General features: G+C 48.4%; 1 protein-coding gene across 9 annotated transcripts in view; it reads right to left on the reverse strand.

Moving 5' to 3' along the window:
• The window catches only part of HMOX2 (heme oxygenase 2), an 815,387-nt gene that overhangs the window by 348,297 nt on the left and 450,380 nt on the right, over positions 1-16,710 (reverse strand). The window lies entirely within an intron of this gene.

The following is a 16,710-nucleotide window of genomic DNA, read 5'->3' on the forward strand; positions in this document are numbered from 1 at the left end:
GTGCTCGTCCCACCGAACCTGGCTATATAGGCAGTAATAGTTGGTGAATATGTGGAAGAATGACCACATAACAGCCTGGCGAATGTCTATGACTGGAAGACTGCGCACCAGCCTGGTGGTAGCAGCGTTTGCTCTGGTGAAATGAACGTTCAAGCCTCAGGTGGGCTTCTTCTTGGCTATCCTATAACAGATCTTGATGCATAACACAATCTATTGTTAGACAGTTCTCTATCGCACAGCTTTACCCTTATGTGCTCCAGAGAAACAGGCAAAAAGCTGGTCACCCTGTTGGTAATCTCTGGTCCAATCTATTTAAAAACTAAGGGCCTCCTGAGGGTAAATTTGGGGAAGCCATTTCTCCTCCTTGGAGGGGTGAAATGAAGCATAGAAAGTCAGCAAAGTGACTACCTTCAGCAGGAATTCTAGCTTTGTTCAGAGGACCAGTTCGGCTAGAGAAAAATGAAGCGTATGGTTGTAGGACAAATAAAGCCTGCAGTCCACTTACTTGCCTGGCAGAGGTTATTGCAATAAGGAGAACCTTCTTGATGGTCAAAAGACACAAAAAACAACTGTGTATAGGTTGGAATGGAGTGCAAACCAGATAAGTGAGAATCAAATTAATGTCCCACCGTGGTTTCACAAAAAGTGTTGCCGGGAGCATGTGGGTCTACCTCTTAAGAAAAAGCATCACAACAGGGAACTTGAAGAGAGATGATAAACAGAGGAAGTTCAAAAGGGCCAACAAATCACCTTTATTTGTGGCCGACGCAAGGCCTTGCTGGACCAATGAAAGACAACACATGTGTAGGAAGTTGGCTTTGTATGTACTATTTCAAAGTAAGAAATAGTATGCACAGAGCCCAAGGGTTCCCCTTAGAGGTAAGATAGTGGCAAAATTAGATCATTCTAATGCTCTATTTTGTGGTAGTGTGGTCGAGCAGTAGGCTTATCAGAGGGTAGTGTTAAGCATTTGTTGTACACACACAGGCAATAAATGAGGAACACACACTCAAAGACAATTCCAGGCCAATAGGTTTTTGTATAGAAAAATATATTTTCTTAGTTTATTTTAAGAACCACAGGTTCAAGATTTACAAGTAATACTTCAATTGAAAGGTATTTCACTTAGGTACTTTAGGAACTTTGAATTAGCAAAATAGCATGTACAGTTTTCACAAAAATGGCAATAAGCTATTTTAAAACTAGACAGTGCAATTTTCAACAGCTCCTGGGGGAGGTAAGTGTTTGTTAGTTTTGCAGGTAAGTAAACCACCTACAGGGTTCAAAGTTGGGTCCAAGGTAGCCCACCGTTGGGGGTTTAGGGCAACCCCAAAGTTACCACACCAGCAGCTCGGGGCCGGTCAGGTGCAGAGGTCAAAGTGGTGCCCAAAACACATAGGCTTCAATGGAGAAGGGGGTGCCCCGGTTCCAGTCTGCCAGCAGGTAGGTACCCGCGTCTTCGGAGGGCAGACCAGGGGGGTTTTGTAGGGCACCGGGGGGGACACAAGTCAGCACAAAAAGTACACCCTCAGCGGCACGGGGGTGGCCGGGTGCAGAGTGCAAACAGGCGTCGGGTTTGCAATAGGTTTCAATGGGAGACCCAGGGGTCTCTTCAGCGAAGCAGGCAGGCAAGGGGGGGGCTCCTCAGGGTAGCCACCACCTGGGCAAGGGAGAGGGCCACCTGGGGGTCACTTCTGCACTGGAGGTCGGATCCTTCAGGTCCTGGGGGCTGCGGGTGCAGTGTCTTTACCAGGCGTTGGGTTCTTGGAAGCAAGCAGTCGCGGTCAGGGGGAGCCTCTGGATTCCCTCTGCAGGCGTCGCTGGGGGGGGTCAACTCTGGCTACTCACAGGGTCGCAGTCGCCGGGGAGTCCTCCCTGTAGTGTTGTTTCTCCGCAGGTCGAGCCGGGGGTGTCAGGTGCAGAGTGCAAAGTCTCACACTTCCGGCGGGAAACGTGTTGTCTTTAAAAGCTGCTTTTTTGTTGCAAAGATGTTTCTTCTTTGGAGCAGAGCCGCTGTCCTCAGGAGTTCTTGGTCCTTTTAGATGCAGGGTAGTCCTCTGAGGCTTCAGAGGTCGCTGGACCCGGTGGAATGCGTTGCTGTTGCAGTTTTTCTTGAAGTGGGGAGACAGGCCGGTAGGGCGGGGGCCAAAGCAGTTGGTGTCTTCGTCTTCTCTGCAGGGCTTTCAGGTCAGCAGTCCTTCTTCGTCTTTAGGTTGCAGGAATCTATCTTGCTAGGTTCTGGGAGCCCCTAAATACTCAATTTAGGGGTGTGTTTAGGTCTGGGGGGTTAGTAGCCAATGGCTACTGTCCTTGAGGGTGGCTACACCCTCCTTGTGCCTCCTCCCTGAGGGGAGGGGGCACATCCCTATTCCTATTGGGGGAATCCTCCAAAATCAAGATGGAGGATTTCTAAAGGCAAGGGTCACCTCAGCTCAGGACACCTTAGGGGCTGTCCTGACTGGTGGGTGACTCCTCCTTGTTTTTCTCATTATCTCCCCTGGACTTGCCGCCAAAAGTGGGGGCTGTGTCCAGGGAGCGGGCATCTCCACTAGCTGGAGTGCCCTGGGGCATTGTAACACGAAGCCTGAGCCTTTGAGGCTCACTGCTAGGTGTTACAGTTCCTGCAGGGGGAGGTGTGAAGCACCTCCACGCAGAGAAGGCTTTTGTTTCTATTCCTTAGAGAGCACAAAGGCCCTCACCACATAGGGTCAGAAACTCGACTCTCAGCAGCAGGCTGGCACCGACCAGTCAGTCCTGCACTGAACAATTGGGTAAAATACAGGGGGCATCTCTAAGATGCCCTCTGTGTCCATTTTTTAATAAATCCAACACTGGCATCAGTGTGGGTTTATTAGTCTGAGAAGTTTGATACCAAACTTCCCAGTATTCAGTGTAGCCATTATGGAGCTGTGGAGTTCGTTTTTGACAAACTCCCAGACCATATACTTAATATGGCCACAACTGTACTTACAATGTCTAAGAATAGACTTAGACACTGTACGGGCATATTGCTCATGCAGCTATGCCCTCACCTGTGGTATAGTGCACCCTGCCTTAGGGCTGTAAGGCCTGCTAGAGGGGTGACTTACCTATGCCACAGGCAGTATTTTGTGTGCATGGCATCCTGAGGGGGATGCCATGTCGACTTTGCCTTTTTCTCCCCACCAACACACACAATCTGCAATGGCAGTGTGCATGTGTTAGGTGAGGGGCCCCTTAGGGTGGCACAACATATGCTGCAGCCTTTAGGGACCTTCCCTGGTCACAGGGCCCTTGGTACCACTGGTACCTTTTACAAGGGACTTATCTGTGTGCCAGGGGTGTGCCAATTGTGGAAACAAGGATACATTTTAGGTGAAAGAACACTGGTGCTGGGGCCTGGTTAGCAGGGTCCCAGCACACTTCTCAGTCAAGTCAGCATCAGTATCAGGCAAAAAGTGGGGGGTAATTGCAACAGGGAGCCATTTCCTTACAACATGACAATCTTGCTTGCAAGGGTTGAACATGGTGGAGGGAACTCACAACCTATGTCTCCCAGGTGCCTGAAAATCCAGGTTTAGTGGAAGGGTGCCTTACACCAACCACTTTTAGAGGAAGATTGAAAGTCATCAACTGTCACAGCTCAATCTCTATGCATGGAGGTGCAGGTTGTGCATGCTCAGGTGCAAGACCTGACCCTGCTGCTGAGACATAATGTTCTCCCGAAGGACAGATGCTTATGGCCAGAACTTTTGGGTGCCACACTCTCCTTGCCTTGTCCGGGGCCACTAAAATGACTTCAGGCCTGGTCTTTCCTGATCTTTTTCAGTACTCTGGACAGGATAGGTAGGGGTGGAAAGGCATACTGGAGTCCCAATCACTACTGCAGGTAGAAGAATCCCCTAGGGAGAACTGCCTTGAGAACTCCTATGCACAACCGTTTTGACACTGAGCGCTGCGGTGGCAAACAGATTGAGCAAGGGTTTGCCCAGTGCTAAAAGTCGCCCTGTGCCACTTTCAAGTGTAGCTGCCATTTGTGATCCGCTAGGCAATGTCAGCTGAGTGCATTTAAAGATCCGTCAGGTGTTGGACGATCGGAGAGATGCCCTGAGCTCAACAACTTTCAGAGATGTACAGCTTCATGGTGCAGAATCCATGACCCCACTCAGCCCTGTATTTTTGCAGTACTACATGATGATTGTTAGCAACCAGGTACCTAGATGGCAGAGGTATGCACTTAGGTACCTCAATCCAGCCAGGGTAAGTCACAACAGAACCTAAATTATTCTGTACTTACCCTCTGGTAGCTTGGCACAGAGCGGGCAGGTTTACCTTAGAAGTAAACTGTAACAACTGCAATAACCACACCGGTTAAAAACAATAGAGAGTATTTATCAATATAGCAGGAGGTATAACATTCGGGTCAATAGATCACTAAGAATCACTGTTAAAGTTTTAAGAGCAAAGCGGTGTTTTCAATCAAAACAGTAACATTAAGATCAAAAGATCACAAGGTATCACTGTTCAATGCATTAAGGTAAAAAGCGGCTCTTTTAATCAGGTGAACACGTAGACCACTCAGGTCTGGTCATAAATAAGGAGTACTTACGTGCATGGTCGAGGGCTTGGGCTGCCCGCATCTGGTGTAACTACAAGATACTTCAAAGGAGGGGTCCAAATGAGTATGCCGGCAACTTTGGACCCGGCTCTTCAGTGTCGTATGCGGTCCCTGGGAGAGCAGCGCCAGCTGCGTTCCAGAATCCTTCAGCTGCAGCTGGGAATCGACTTTGTCTTTCCGGCATAGCTAGACAACCAAGGGAGGCTGCAAGCGGGGAGGGGGATCTAAAAGGGAGTTATTTGTTCAGCTGCGGCAATTCAAGAGATGTAGTTGGCGGTGCCCTCACTCAGTATGCAGTTCAGTACGGCTGTTCACAATCGTTTCTGGGGTGCAACCAGGCAATTATGACCAGGGGGGCCACCAGCAAAATCCCAGCTGAGGATAGAGTGCTGCGCCCAACACAAACAGTCACTAGACAGCAAGCTCAAATGTCCCAGAATGGAGCGCTGATGTTCGCAGGGGAACCTGGGATCAGGGTGGGAATTGAGCTGATGAAGCCGGTAGTGAGGTCTCTGATGTCTTCGAGACCTCAGGGAAAACAGTAGACAAGCCAAAAAGCCCTTAGAAATCACTCTTAGAGGGAAGGCAAGGTCCTTCCATTCGGGTCAGAGAGCAACAGGGAAACAAACAGTAGAGCAGTTCTTGCAGGAAAGCAGTCCAGTTGAGTCCTTTGGGCAGCACAGCAGTTCTTCTGACAGGGGTTCAGTTCTTGGTAGGTCACAGGCGTGTGTGTGTGTGTGTGTGTGTGTATATATATATATATATATATATATATATATATATATATATATATATTATATAAAAACGTCACTTACCCAGTGTACATCTGTTTGTGGCATGAGACGCTGCAGATTCACATGCTGTGCATTATCCTGCCATCTAGTGTTGGGCTTGGAGTGTTACAAGTTGTTTTTCTTCGAAGAAATCTTTTCGAGTCACGGGACCGAGTGACTCCTCCCTTTCGGCTCCATTGTGCATGGGCGTCGACTCCATCTTAGATTGTTTTCCCCACAGAGGGTGAGGTAGGAGTTGTGAATGTACTAGAGGTGCCCAAGCAATGGAGCAGTAATGCATGTATGTAATGTCTATTAAAATATTATTTATTTACATATTTACAATTGTTATGCAACTAAAATCGGCTACAGGCTACCGGGGAGGTGGGAGGGCGCATGTGAATCTGCAGCGTCTCATGCCACGAACAGATGTACACTCGGTAAGTGACATTTTCCGTTCGGTGGCATGTGTAGCTGCAGATACACATGCTGTGCATAGATTACTAAGCAGTTATCTCCCCAAAAAGCGGTGGTTTAGCCTGTAGGAGTTGAAGTTGCCGGAAATAATGTTCTTAATACAGCCTGTCCTACTGTGGCCTGTTGTGTTGTTAACACGTCTACACAGTAATGCTTAGTAAATGTATGTGGTGTAGACCAAGTGGGTGCCTTACAAATTTCTGTCATTGGTATATTCCCAAGAAAAGCCATTGTGGTGCCTTTCTTTCTAGTGGAATGTGCTTTTGGTGTAATAGGTAAATCTCTTTTTGCTTTAATGTAGCAAGTTTGAATACATTTAACAATCCATTTGGCAATGCCTTGTTTGGATATAGGGTTACCTGCATGAGGTTTTTGGAAAGCTACAAACAATTGTTTTGTTTTACAAAATTGTTTTGTTCTGTCAATGTAATACATTAGTGTTCTTTTTATATATAATGTATGCAAGGCCCTTTCAGCTACTGAGTCTGGTTGTGGAAAGAAGACTGGGAGTTCCACAGTTTGGTTTAGATGGAATGGTGATATGACCTTTGGTAAGAATTTTAGATTAGTACGGAGAACCACTTTATGTTTATGTATTTGTGTAAAGGGTTCTTGAATAGTAAATGCTTGTATTTTACTCACTCTTCTAAGTGATGTGATAGCTATTAGAAAGGCTACTTTCCAAGTCAGATATTGAATTTGACAAGAATGCATGGGTTCAAATGGTGGGCCCATGAGTCGTGTTAATACAATATTAAGGTTCCACGAAGGTACTGGTGGTGTCCTTCGGGATATGATTCTTTTTAGTCCCTCCATAAATGCTTTAATGACTGGGATTCTAAAAGTGATGTTGTATGTGTAATCTGCAGATAGGCAGATATTGCAGTGAGACGGATCTTACTGGAAGAAAATGCTAGATTAGACTTTTGTAAGTGTAATAAATAGCTTACAATGTCCTTTGTGGAGGCATGTAGTGGTTGAATTTGATTAGTGTGGCAGTAGCAAACAAATCTTTTCCATTTGTTTGCGTAACAATGTCTTGTTGTAGGTTTTCTGGCTTGTTTAATGACCTCCATACACTCTTGTGTAAGATTTAAATGTCCAAATTCTAAGACTTCAGGAGCCAGATTGCTAGATTGAGCGATGGTGGATTCGGGTATCTGATCTGTTTGGGTTGTGTTAACAGATCTGGTCTGTTTGGTATTTTGATGTGGGGTACTACTGATAAGTCCAACAGTGTTGTGTACCACGGTTAGCGAGCCCAGGTTGGTGCTATGAGTATTAGTTTGAGTTTGTTTTGACTTCATTTGTTGACCAGATAAGGAATGAGTGGGAGAGGGGGGAAAAGCGTAAGCAAATATCCCTGACCAACTGATCCATAGTGCTTTGCCCTTGGACTGAGGGTGTGGGTACCTGGACGCAAAGTTTTGGCATTTTGCATTTTCTTTTGTTGCTAATAGGTCTATGTTTGGTGTTCCCCATCGGTGGAAGTGATCCTGTAGGATCTGGGGATGTATTTCCCATTCGTGAGTTTGCTGGTGATCTCGACTGAGATTGTCTGCTAACTGATTCTGAATGCCTGGTATGTATTGTGCTATTAGGCAAATCTGGTTGTGAATTGCCCAATGCCAACTCTTTTGTGCTAAGACAGAGTTGTGATGAGTGTGTGTCCCCCTTGTTTGTTGAGGTAGTACATTGTTGTCATGTTGTCTGTCTTGACAACAATGTGTTTGTGGACTATTAGTGGTTGAAAAGCTTTTAATGCTAGAAAAACTGCTAGCAGTTCCAAATGATTTAAGTGAAGTTGTTTTTGTTGATTGTCCCATTGACCCTGTATGCTGTGATTGTTGAGGTGTGCTCCCCACCCCACCATGGAAGCATCTGTTGTGATAACAGGTTGAGGCACTGGGTCTTGGAATGGCCGCCCTTTGTTTAAATTTACAGGGTTCCACCATTGAAGCGAGGAGTGTGTTTGGCGGTCTATCAACACTAGATCTTGAAGTTGACCCTGTGCTTGTATCCACTGTTTTGCTAGGCACTGTTGTAAGGGCTGCATGTGTAATCTTGCATTTGGGACAATGGCTATACATGAGGACATCATGCCTAGAAGTTTCATTACAAACCTTACTGTGTAGTGTTGGTTTGGTTGTATGCTTGATCTTACATTTTGGAACGATTGGACTCTTTGTGGACTTGGAGTGGCAATTGCCATTTGTGTGTTGAGAATTGCTCCCAAGTATTGTTGTATTTGGGATGGTTGCAGATGTGATTTCTGGTAATTTATAGAGAACCCTAGTTTGTGTAGTTTCTATGACGTATTGCGTGTGAAGAAGACACTGTTGTTGAGTGTTGATTTTTATTAGCCAGTCGTCTAAATATGGGAATACGTGCATGTGCTGTCTCCTTATCTGAGTGGCTACTACTGCTAGGCATTTTGTGAATACCCTTGGAGCTGTTGTTATTCCGAACGGTAGCACTTTGAATTGATAGTGTATGCCATTCATTACAAACCTTAAGTATTTCCTGTGAGAAGGATGGATGGGTATGTGGAAATACGCATCCTTGAGATCCAATGTTGTCATGTAATCCTGCTTTTTTAATAAGGGAACTACGTCTTGAAGTGGTACCATGTGGAAGTGGTCTGATCTGATGAAGAGATTTAGTGTTCTGAGATCTCAGATAGGTCTTAACGTTTTGTCCTTTTTTGGAATCAGGAAATATAGGGAGTAGACTCCTGTTCCTTTTTGATGATTGGGTACGAGCTCTATCGCTTGTTTTTGTAGTAGTGCTTGGACCTCTATTTGTAATAGGTCTAAGTGTTGTTGTGACAGTCTGTGCGTTTTGGGTGGCACATCTGGCGGGAATCTTGTGAATTCTATGCAATAACCATGTTGGATAATTGATAGGACCCATGCGTCTGTGGTAATATGTGTCCAGTTTTGTTAGTATGTGGTTAGCCTCCCCCCCACTGGTGTCAAGTGTTGGGGTGTTGTGACATTGAAGTCACTGCTTGGTCTGGCTTGGTTTGTTTGTTTGGAATTTTCCCCTTCCTCTTGGGAATTGTCCTCTATAGGAACCACAAAACCCTCCCCTTTGGTATTGTACCTGATAGGTGGGTCTGGTTTGAGAGGCGGAGGGCTCAGATGTTTGTTGCCGAAAACCTCCTCTGAATTGTGGTTTTCTAAAGGTGCCTCTGACTTGTGGGGAATAGAGCACCCCCATGGCTTTGGCCGTGTCCGTGTCTTTTTTCATTTTCTCAATGGCTGTGTCGACTTCCGGCCCAAACAACTGTTGTTGATTAAACGGCATATTTAACATTTAACACCGCTTGTTGAATCTCTGGCTTGAATCCAGAACTTCTCAGCCATGCATGTCTGCGAATGGTCACAACCGTGTTGACAGTTCATGCTGCCGTCTCTGCCGAGTCTATTGTGGACCTTATCTGGTTATTAGATATGGCCTGTCCTTCTTCCACTACTTGTTGGGCTCGTTTTTGGTGTTCTTTGGGCAAGTGCTGTATGATGTCTTGCAAGTAGGGCCTGAGAATTAGCTATTCGTCATTGATTGGCTGCTTGTGCTGCCACTCGCTTGCCCGCTGCGTCAAATTTTCTACTCTCTTTGTCAGGTGGTGGAGCGTCTCTTGACGATTGAGAGTTTGCTCTCTAACTTGCCGCCCGTACAACCACTGAGTCCGGTGTGAGTTGTTGTGTTATGAACTCAGGATCTGTTGGGGGAGGTTTGTACTTTTTCTCAACTCTAGGCGTGAAAGCTCTTCCCTTTACAGGCTCCTGGAAGATTTGTTGCGCATGCTTGAGCATGCCCGGGAGCATTGGCAGACTCTGATAGGAAGCGTGGGTGGATGCCAGAGTGTTAAAAAGGAAATCATCCGCCACTGGCTCTGTGTGCATTGCTATGTTGTGGAACGTAGCTGCCCTGGATAGTACCTGCGTATATGCAGTACTGTCTTCTGGTGGTGACGGTTTTGTTAGATAACAATCCGGAATGTTATCCGATACTGGTGCATCATATAAGTCCCATGCATCAGCATCATCCTGTGTCATCCCAGAATGTGTGGGTGACTGCATTATAGGTGTTCCCACTGGTGACAGTTGTGGTGAGTGCGGTGGGGACGGTTGTGGTGAGAACATTGGTGGCAGAGATTTGTCTCTAACCACTTTTGCCTTAGGTTGCATTTCTGTCTCCTGAAATGCAAGTTTTCTTTTTGATTTGAGTGGAGGTAAAGTTTGTATTTTTCCAGTCTCTTTTTGGATATGTAACCTCCTTTGTGTATGGTCAGGTTCTTCCATACCTAACTCTTGCTCGAATCTATGTCTTTCCTTGAATTAGCTGGAAAGTCCTTGCTCTTCTGTATAAGAGCTTCTTTTCGGCTCCGAGGCTGCTTTTTTCGGTACCGATGTTTCTGTTACAGTCTTTTTCGGTTCTGAGGAGATTTTCCGTGGTTTGCTCGATTCGAACTCTCGGTGTCGAGATCGTTCGGTGCCGGATTCTCGACCGGAGTCGGAAGTCTTCGGCAATTCTTTGGTCTTTTTCGGTGCCGATGTTTGGTCACCTTCTTTACGGTGGGTTGAGCCATGGCCTGCTGGCGGTGGCGTCCCCATGGCCTTACTTGCTTTGCTGTGACCCTGAGATTTGGATGTGGCAGGTTTACTCATGGTTCGTTGCACCGTCGAGGGTCGTTCACCTTCGGATTCATCCGAGTCTGTCTCTTGGATGGAGATGCTTTCCTCCTCTCCGACGTCGAGCTGTTCCTTCGGTTTCGACGGCATTTGCAGTCATCTTGCGCGTCAATCTCTTATGGTCTTTTTCGATCGGAACGCTCGGCAAGCCTCGCAAGTATCCTCTCTGTGTTCGGGTGATAAACACAGATTACAGACCCGCTGCTGGTCTGTATAAGGATACTTTGTGTGACACTTAGGACAGAAGCGGAAGGTGGTCCGGTCCATAAGTCTGGGACGACGGGTGTGGTCGGGCCGACCAGGCCTTGCTGAAGAGTGGAAGCCCCGAAGGGCTGCCGAAGCGGTCTTGATGTCGGTGCCAATACACTGACACTAACCCGATATCGAGCGATAACAATACCGTTTAATTTTCGATACTTTAGATAACTTTCCTGATTCGAAATATGGAGCTAAGAGGAACACGTCCGAACCCGATGGCGGAAAGAAAACAATCTAAGATGGAGTCAACACCCATGCGCAGTGGAGCTGAAAGGGAGGAGTCACTCGGTCCCGTGACTCGAAAAGACTTCTTCGAAGAAAAACAACTTGTAACACTCCGAGCCCAACACTAGATGGCAGGATAATGCACAGCATGTGTATCTGCAGCTACACATGCCACCGAACATATATATATATATATATATATATAAAAAAATCAGTCTTGTGTGGGGTCAGACCATTACCCCTTTGAAGTGTAGCAGGGCACCTTCCTCCCTAGCAGCCAAGGAAAGGCCATAAGAATGCAGATGTATGTGTGTGAGTATTCAGTCACATCTAACCTTTCTGTGTTTGTGGCTGTCTGGAGGGAATGCATAATGTATGCAGGGAGTCAAAGGCCTTAGTTGCATCTAGAAACACCGCAGCTGCACGGTCATCAGGGTCGATCGTACTAGATACCGCAAAGTATGTACGTAGATTGTGTAAGGTAGAGCGGCCCGGCACGAAGCCGGATTGATCCGGCAGCACCAGAGTCGGAAGCAAAGGCTGCAAACGAGCAGCTATCATCTTCATCAGAATCTTATTGTCTATATTGATTAAGGAAAGTGGCCGATAAGAATCGCAACTGCACGGGTCCTTCCCTGGCTTTAAAATAGTCACAATAAGAGCCTCTCGCAGTGAAGCAGGGGGAACCCCGGTATCAAGCGCTTCCGCATAAACCTCCAAGACACGCAAGGATATCAGCATATTCCTTAGAAAAGGACGGAGTTAGGCCATCCAGCCCAGGTGCCTTATCGCCCAGCAGACTAGGAATAGCCTGGATCACATCGTCCACCGAAAAAGGGGCATCTAGATATGACCGAAGAGAATCCTCAAACCACAACAGACTCTGTGAAATAGTCATTGGCCGCAGCAGAGTCCAACCCAGGAGGTTCTGCATATTATTCCGCATAAAAGTCAGTGAGGACGCGCCTGATCTCCTCAGTGCCGGTGTACCACTCACCGGTCGAATCCGACAGCTCTACAATATAATTACTTGCCCACGGCTTACGGAGCATATTTACTACCATACGGCCAGCACTCTCCCCCTCGCTGTATCTCCTCGCCATGGCTTGTCTCCCCAGGAAGCAGACCTCACGCAACGCAGCGCAGCCTCCTCATACTGTGTCATAGTGCCTCTCAGGGCAGCCAAAAGGTCCCCGGACCAGTCCGCGACTAAGCGTTTCTCCATGTCAACAAGCTGGGCATCCAGATCCGCCAGATCCCGCCTCAACATCTTCAGCACACAATGCTGTTTAGAGAGGCAGATACCATGGATCACCACCTTAAAAGCCTCCCACAGGGTTCCAGCTGAGGTCACCGACACCCGATTATCCGCAAAGTAATGTACAATAGTGTCACGGACCTCATCCCTAAATACCTGGCCAAATAGTGCACCGTGAGGCAGCCTCCACATAAAAGCATGCCTGGGACCCCCGGGTACAGCTAGCTCCAGTAGGACCGGCGAATGGTACATCAGGGTACGCGCCATATGCTCAATCGACTGCGTCCAGAGCTCAACATCCCTGGTACCAAGCCATCTATCAATGCGGGACCAACTACTATGAACATAATTGACACAGGTGCCCTCCCTGACAGCTCCGGGCTTTGCCCTCCATTTATCTACTAGAGCAACTTCAGTCATCACAAGCAATAGGGCCTTGGCAGCCGCCACATGCTGCGGCCGAGCCAGGCTTTTGCGATCCGCCACAGGATCCAATATCACATTGAAGTCCCCCCCCAACAGCAAAGGCCCATTACACAGTGACTCAATCAACCGCCACACTTCCCCGAAGAACTCAGGGTCATCAATATTAGGGCCGTAAATCGATACTAGTCTGCAAGGTCTATCCAGCAATGTGCCACGCAACATAACGGCCATTAGGGTCCGCAATTACCTTTTCGGTGCGCCACTGTAGCCCTTTTCGAAGCAAAACCGCCACCCCTCTAGCATATTGCGAATACATCGCAACATGGCGCTCTCCAATCCAGCCGGCTTTTATCCGCTTTTTGGTGGCCTCGACCAAATGGGTCTCCTGCAGCATACATACAGTATGTCAATCACATGGCGCTGCATATAGGCAGACAGCAGTCTCATCTTGCGCCCATCATTCAGTCCACGCACATTCCAAGTAAGGCAGCGCACAGGCTTCACGCTTTTCCATGCCATTTCAATATCCAATCTAAGCACACACCCTCCCAAACCATTACAGTTGAGGCTTCAGCAGCATGCATACAGAAGAACAGTAAGGGAGGAAGTAGGATAGAGAAAGCAAGCCAGAAGCAGAACATTCCCAACCCCCACACACGCTGACCCCCCCAAACGGGTCAGAGCTACAATCCCCCCATCCCCACATACATATCCCAGAAAATAATAATAATAAATAATGTAAGAGGACTCATGCAGTGGGCGTGAGCCAGGCCACCGGAAACACCATCCCGAACGGGATGGAGGGGCAAAGGGACTCGCAAACAGGGTGTATAGTACAGCAGCCAACATGAACAAGTATAACAGTGACATTTTGCCCTCCATAAGGACTCAAGTAGTGCCACTGGGGCCACAACCAATAAGAGACATTAAGTCATTGTCACTTAGGGCATCTCTCTCTTCACAAGTACCTCTTTGGCTCTCCAATGGCACCTTTTTAGGGACAGATTTAGCAAACTTAGCATCAAATTTCGGATCAGTAAAGAAATGCAGCTTGCCCTTATGATGCACTCGCAGTTTTGCTAGGTAAATGAGGGAGTATTTAGCTTCGGTCGGACTTAGAGTGCGCATGACCGTCAAGAAAGCCCTGCGGGCCGCTTGCACCCCAGGAGTATAGTCAGGAAAGATGCTCAGTTCAGTGTTATTATAGATCACAGGTCTCCGCTCTCTGGCCAGTCTAAGTATAGTGTCCCTATCTTGAGAGTTCAGCAAGCGTACAATAATAGGGCGTGTCCGGCGGCGCACGAGGTCCCAGAGATCTTTGGGCCCTCTCCGCCACCAGCATCCAGGAGAGCTCACCAGGGAGGAGCTCAGCCAGCATGGTTTCAACAAAGTCCTCCATACGCCCCATATCTGTCAACTCCGGGAGGCCGAGTATGCAAATGTTATTGCGGCACGAACGAGCCTCAAGTCCTCGTTCTTGCTACGGATCCCCTCCAGTACATGTTCCATACGCAGCAATTGTTGTCCGTCTCCGCAGCGACCATCCTCCAACTCCAACGTGCGTGCTTCCAGCTGCTCAAAACGGGCGTCATGGCCATTCACCCACTCCTTTATACGATCCATTTGCTCGGTCAGATGGTCAAGCTTAGCGTCGATGCCAGCTAGGCTATGTTTACGGTCTAAGAACATAGCATCCACAGAAGAAGCCGAAGACCCCTCCTCAGATGGCAGACCTTCCAACGGATGGCCAGCCACGCCACCCTTCCTCTTAACCCCTTCAAAAGTGAGCTTAGGCTGTTATGGTCTGCCTTTCCCATGCTCAGCACCGTCAGCCAAACCAGCGTCCAGCAGAATGCGCCGTACCACACCAGTAGTAGTCACTGGGGGGGTGGGGGGGGAAGAGGCCCACCAAGGATAAGAACACCACGCAGGCACTCACTCCCACACTTCATTGACACCCCATCTCAGCAGGCAGAAGAGGCAGGGCGGCAGGCACCAAGGTTGACCCTGCGCCCGGTACCACACGGTCAAATGAAGCTGTAAATGGCCAATCTCAACAGTCTCGAGCGGCAAACCCGCCTCCACCCCAGGGCCAAGAGGCTCGGGTCACGCCGCCGGACGGGCCCCACCAAGTATCCACAGCCGGGCCCCAGTCAGATCCAGGGCACCATAGCCCTGGAGCAGCAGAAAGCCGTCCAAAATACGACCAGGCACAGGGAAGTTGGAGCAGAGGGGCCAGCACCCAGCATATTATGAGGCCCAAACCCCCTCGGGCGCCCGTGGTCTGACACAACTGCCGTTTGGGCCCCACAGGGGGAGGAAAACAGAGTGCCGTGCAGGTAGGTCGACGCAGCCGCCACCAGACCTTAGCTCCTGATATCAGGAGCGAGAGGAGCGCAATAAGAAGGGGCCGCCCCCGGGGGCACCCACCAATCTGGCCCAGCAGGCGTCGAGCCCGCCACTTTAGCCAAGGCCCGCGTGCACTGTGCGCACAACCAGGCCCACCCGGGGACGCCAGGCAGGCCGAAACGCCTCTAGCCATCCAAGTGCACCACTGAAGGGACCCGCAGCTTTCCTGAAACCTCCGGTGCTGACCCCGACCTGTCACGCGAGTCAGACGGCCACTCCCCAGGATAAACGAGCGGATCGGGTCCCCCGCCCAGCAGATCCTTATGGTGTGGAAGCCATCTTGCTGGTCGGCCAAGCCACGCCCCCACAACAAGTAAAACTTAAAAGTAATGTCTTGCCTTTTAAATACACTGCACCCTACCCTATGGGTTACCTAGACCTACTTTATGTGTGGCTTATGTATAGAAAAAGGGTAGTTTAAGGCTTGGCAAAGAGTTTTAAATACCAAGTCGAAGTGGCAGTAAAACCGCACACACAGGCCCTGCAATGGCAAGCCTGAGACATGGTTAGGGTGCTACTTAGGTGGTTGGCACAATCAGTGCTGCAGGCCCACTAGTGGCATTTAATTTGTAGGTCCTGTGCACAGGTAGTGCACTTTACTAAGGACTTATACATATGTTAAATATGCCATTTGGGTATGACCCAATATTACCATGTTTAAGGGAGAGAGCACAAGAACTTTGGCACTGGTCAACAGTGGTTAGGTGTGCAGAGTACTAAAACCACCAAAAACGAGATCAGAAAAATGGAGGGAGGCAGACAAAAAAATGGGGGAAGACAACACTAAGGCTGTCAGGTCTAACAATGATCATGTTGTCCGTGAGAAGTTGTACGTGTTCTCCTTTGATAGTAGGGAGAAATGCCTTCAGGCTCACTAAATCGCTCGCAACTCCTCCAGCATGTTGATGTCAAGCTGAGCTTCTACTGGAGACAAGAGTCTTCTGATGTCCACCTCTCCAAAATGACCTCCCTGGCCTTGTCAGTAAGTTGTTTCCCTCGCCCGCACAGCTCCGCCTGGTAGCTGTTGCCCCCTGATTCTCTCTGGTCCAAGTTCGAGGCCCTCCTCCACCCGCAGGTACCCACCTACGCCTCATCCCTGGTGGTCCAGTGAGGAGCATCTTGGCTCTGCTGCTGCTCTTTACCCTCTCTCTCTCTCTCTCTGATTTCTGCTTTTCTCTCTGATATCATGCCTTTCTGCTCTTTGTATTGCACCTTTCTTTTTTCCTATCACAGCTTTTTTCACTGTTTCACTTTCTCCATTTTCTCCTCCTCTGCGCTTTTTTGCTTTCTGTGCCCTTGCCGCTGCTCGTCCCCTGCGGCCCCGCACCCCTCCAGCACCATTCTCCCACATCCCGCTGCCCAGCCCTCACCAAACACTACTTAATGGAGGCCACTGAGTGGTGAAGGAGCGACCTCACTGACCTTGGTAGGTCCAGTGGGGAGCATCTCTGCTCTGCTGGTGTTCTCTGCCCTCTCTCTCTGATTTCTGCCTTTTTGCTCTTTTTATTTCATCTTCCTTTTTTCCCTATCACTGTTTTTATCACTTTCTCAATTTTCTCCTCCTTTGCACCTTTTTCCTTTCTGTGCCCT

This window comes from Pleurodeles waltl, chromosome 10 (genome assembly GCF_031143425.1).
Source record: "Pleurodeles waltl isolate 20211129_DDA chromosome 10, aPleWal1.hap1.20221129, whole genome shotgun sequence".
Classification (NCBI taxonomy): Eukaryota; Metazoa; Chordata; class Amphibia; order Caudata; family Salamandridae; genus Pleurodeles; species Pleurodeles waltl.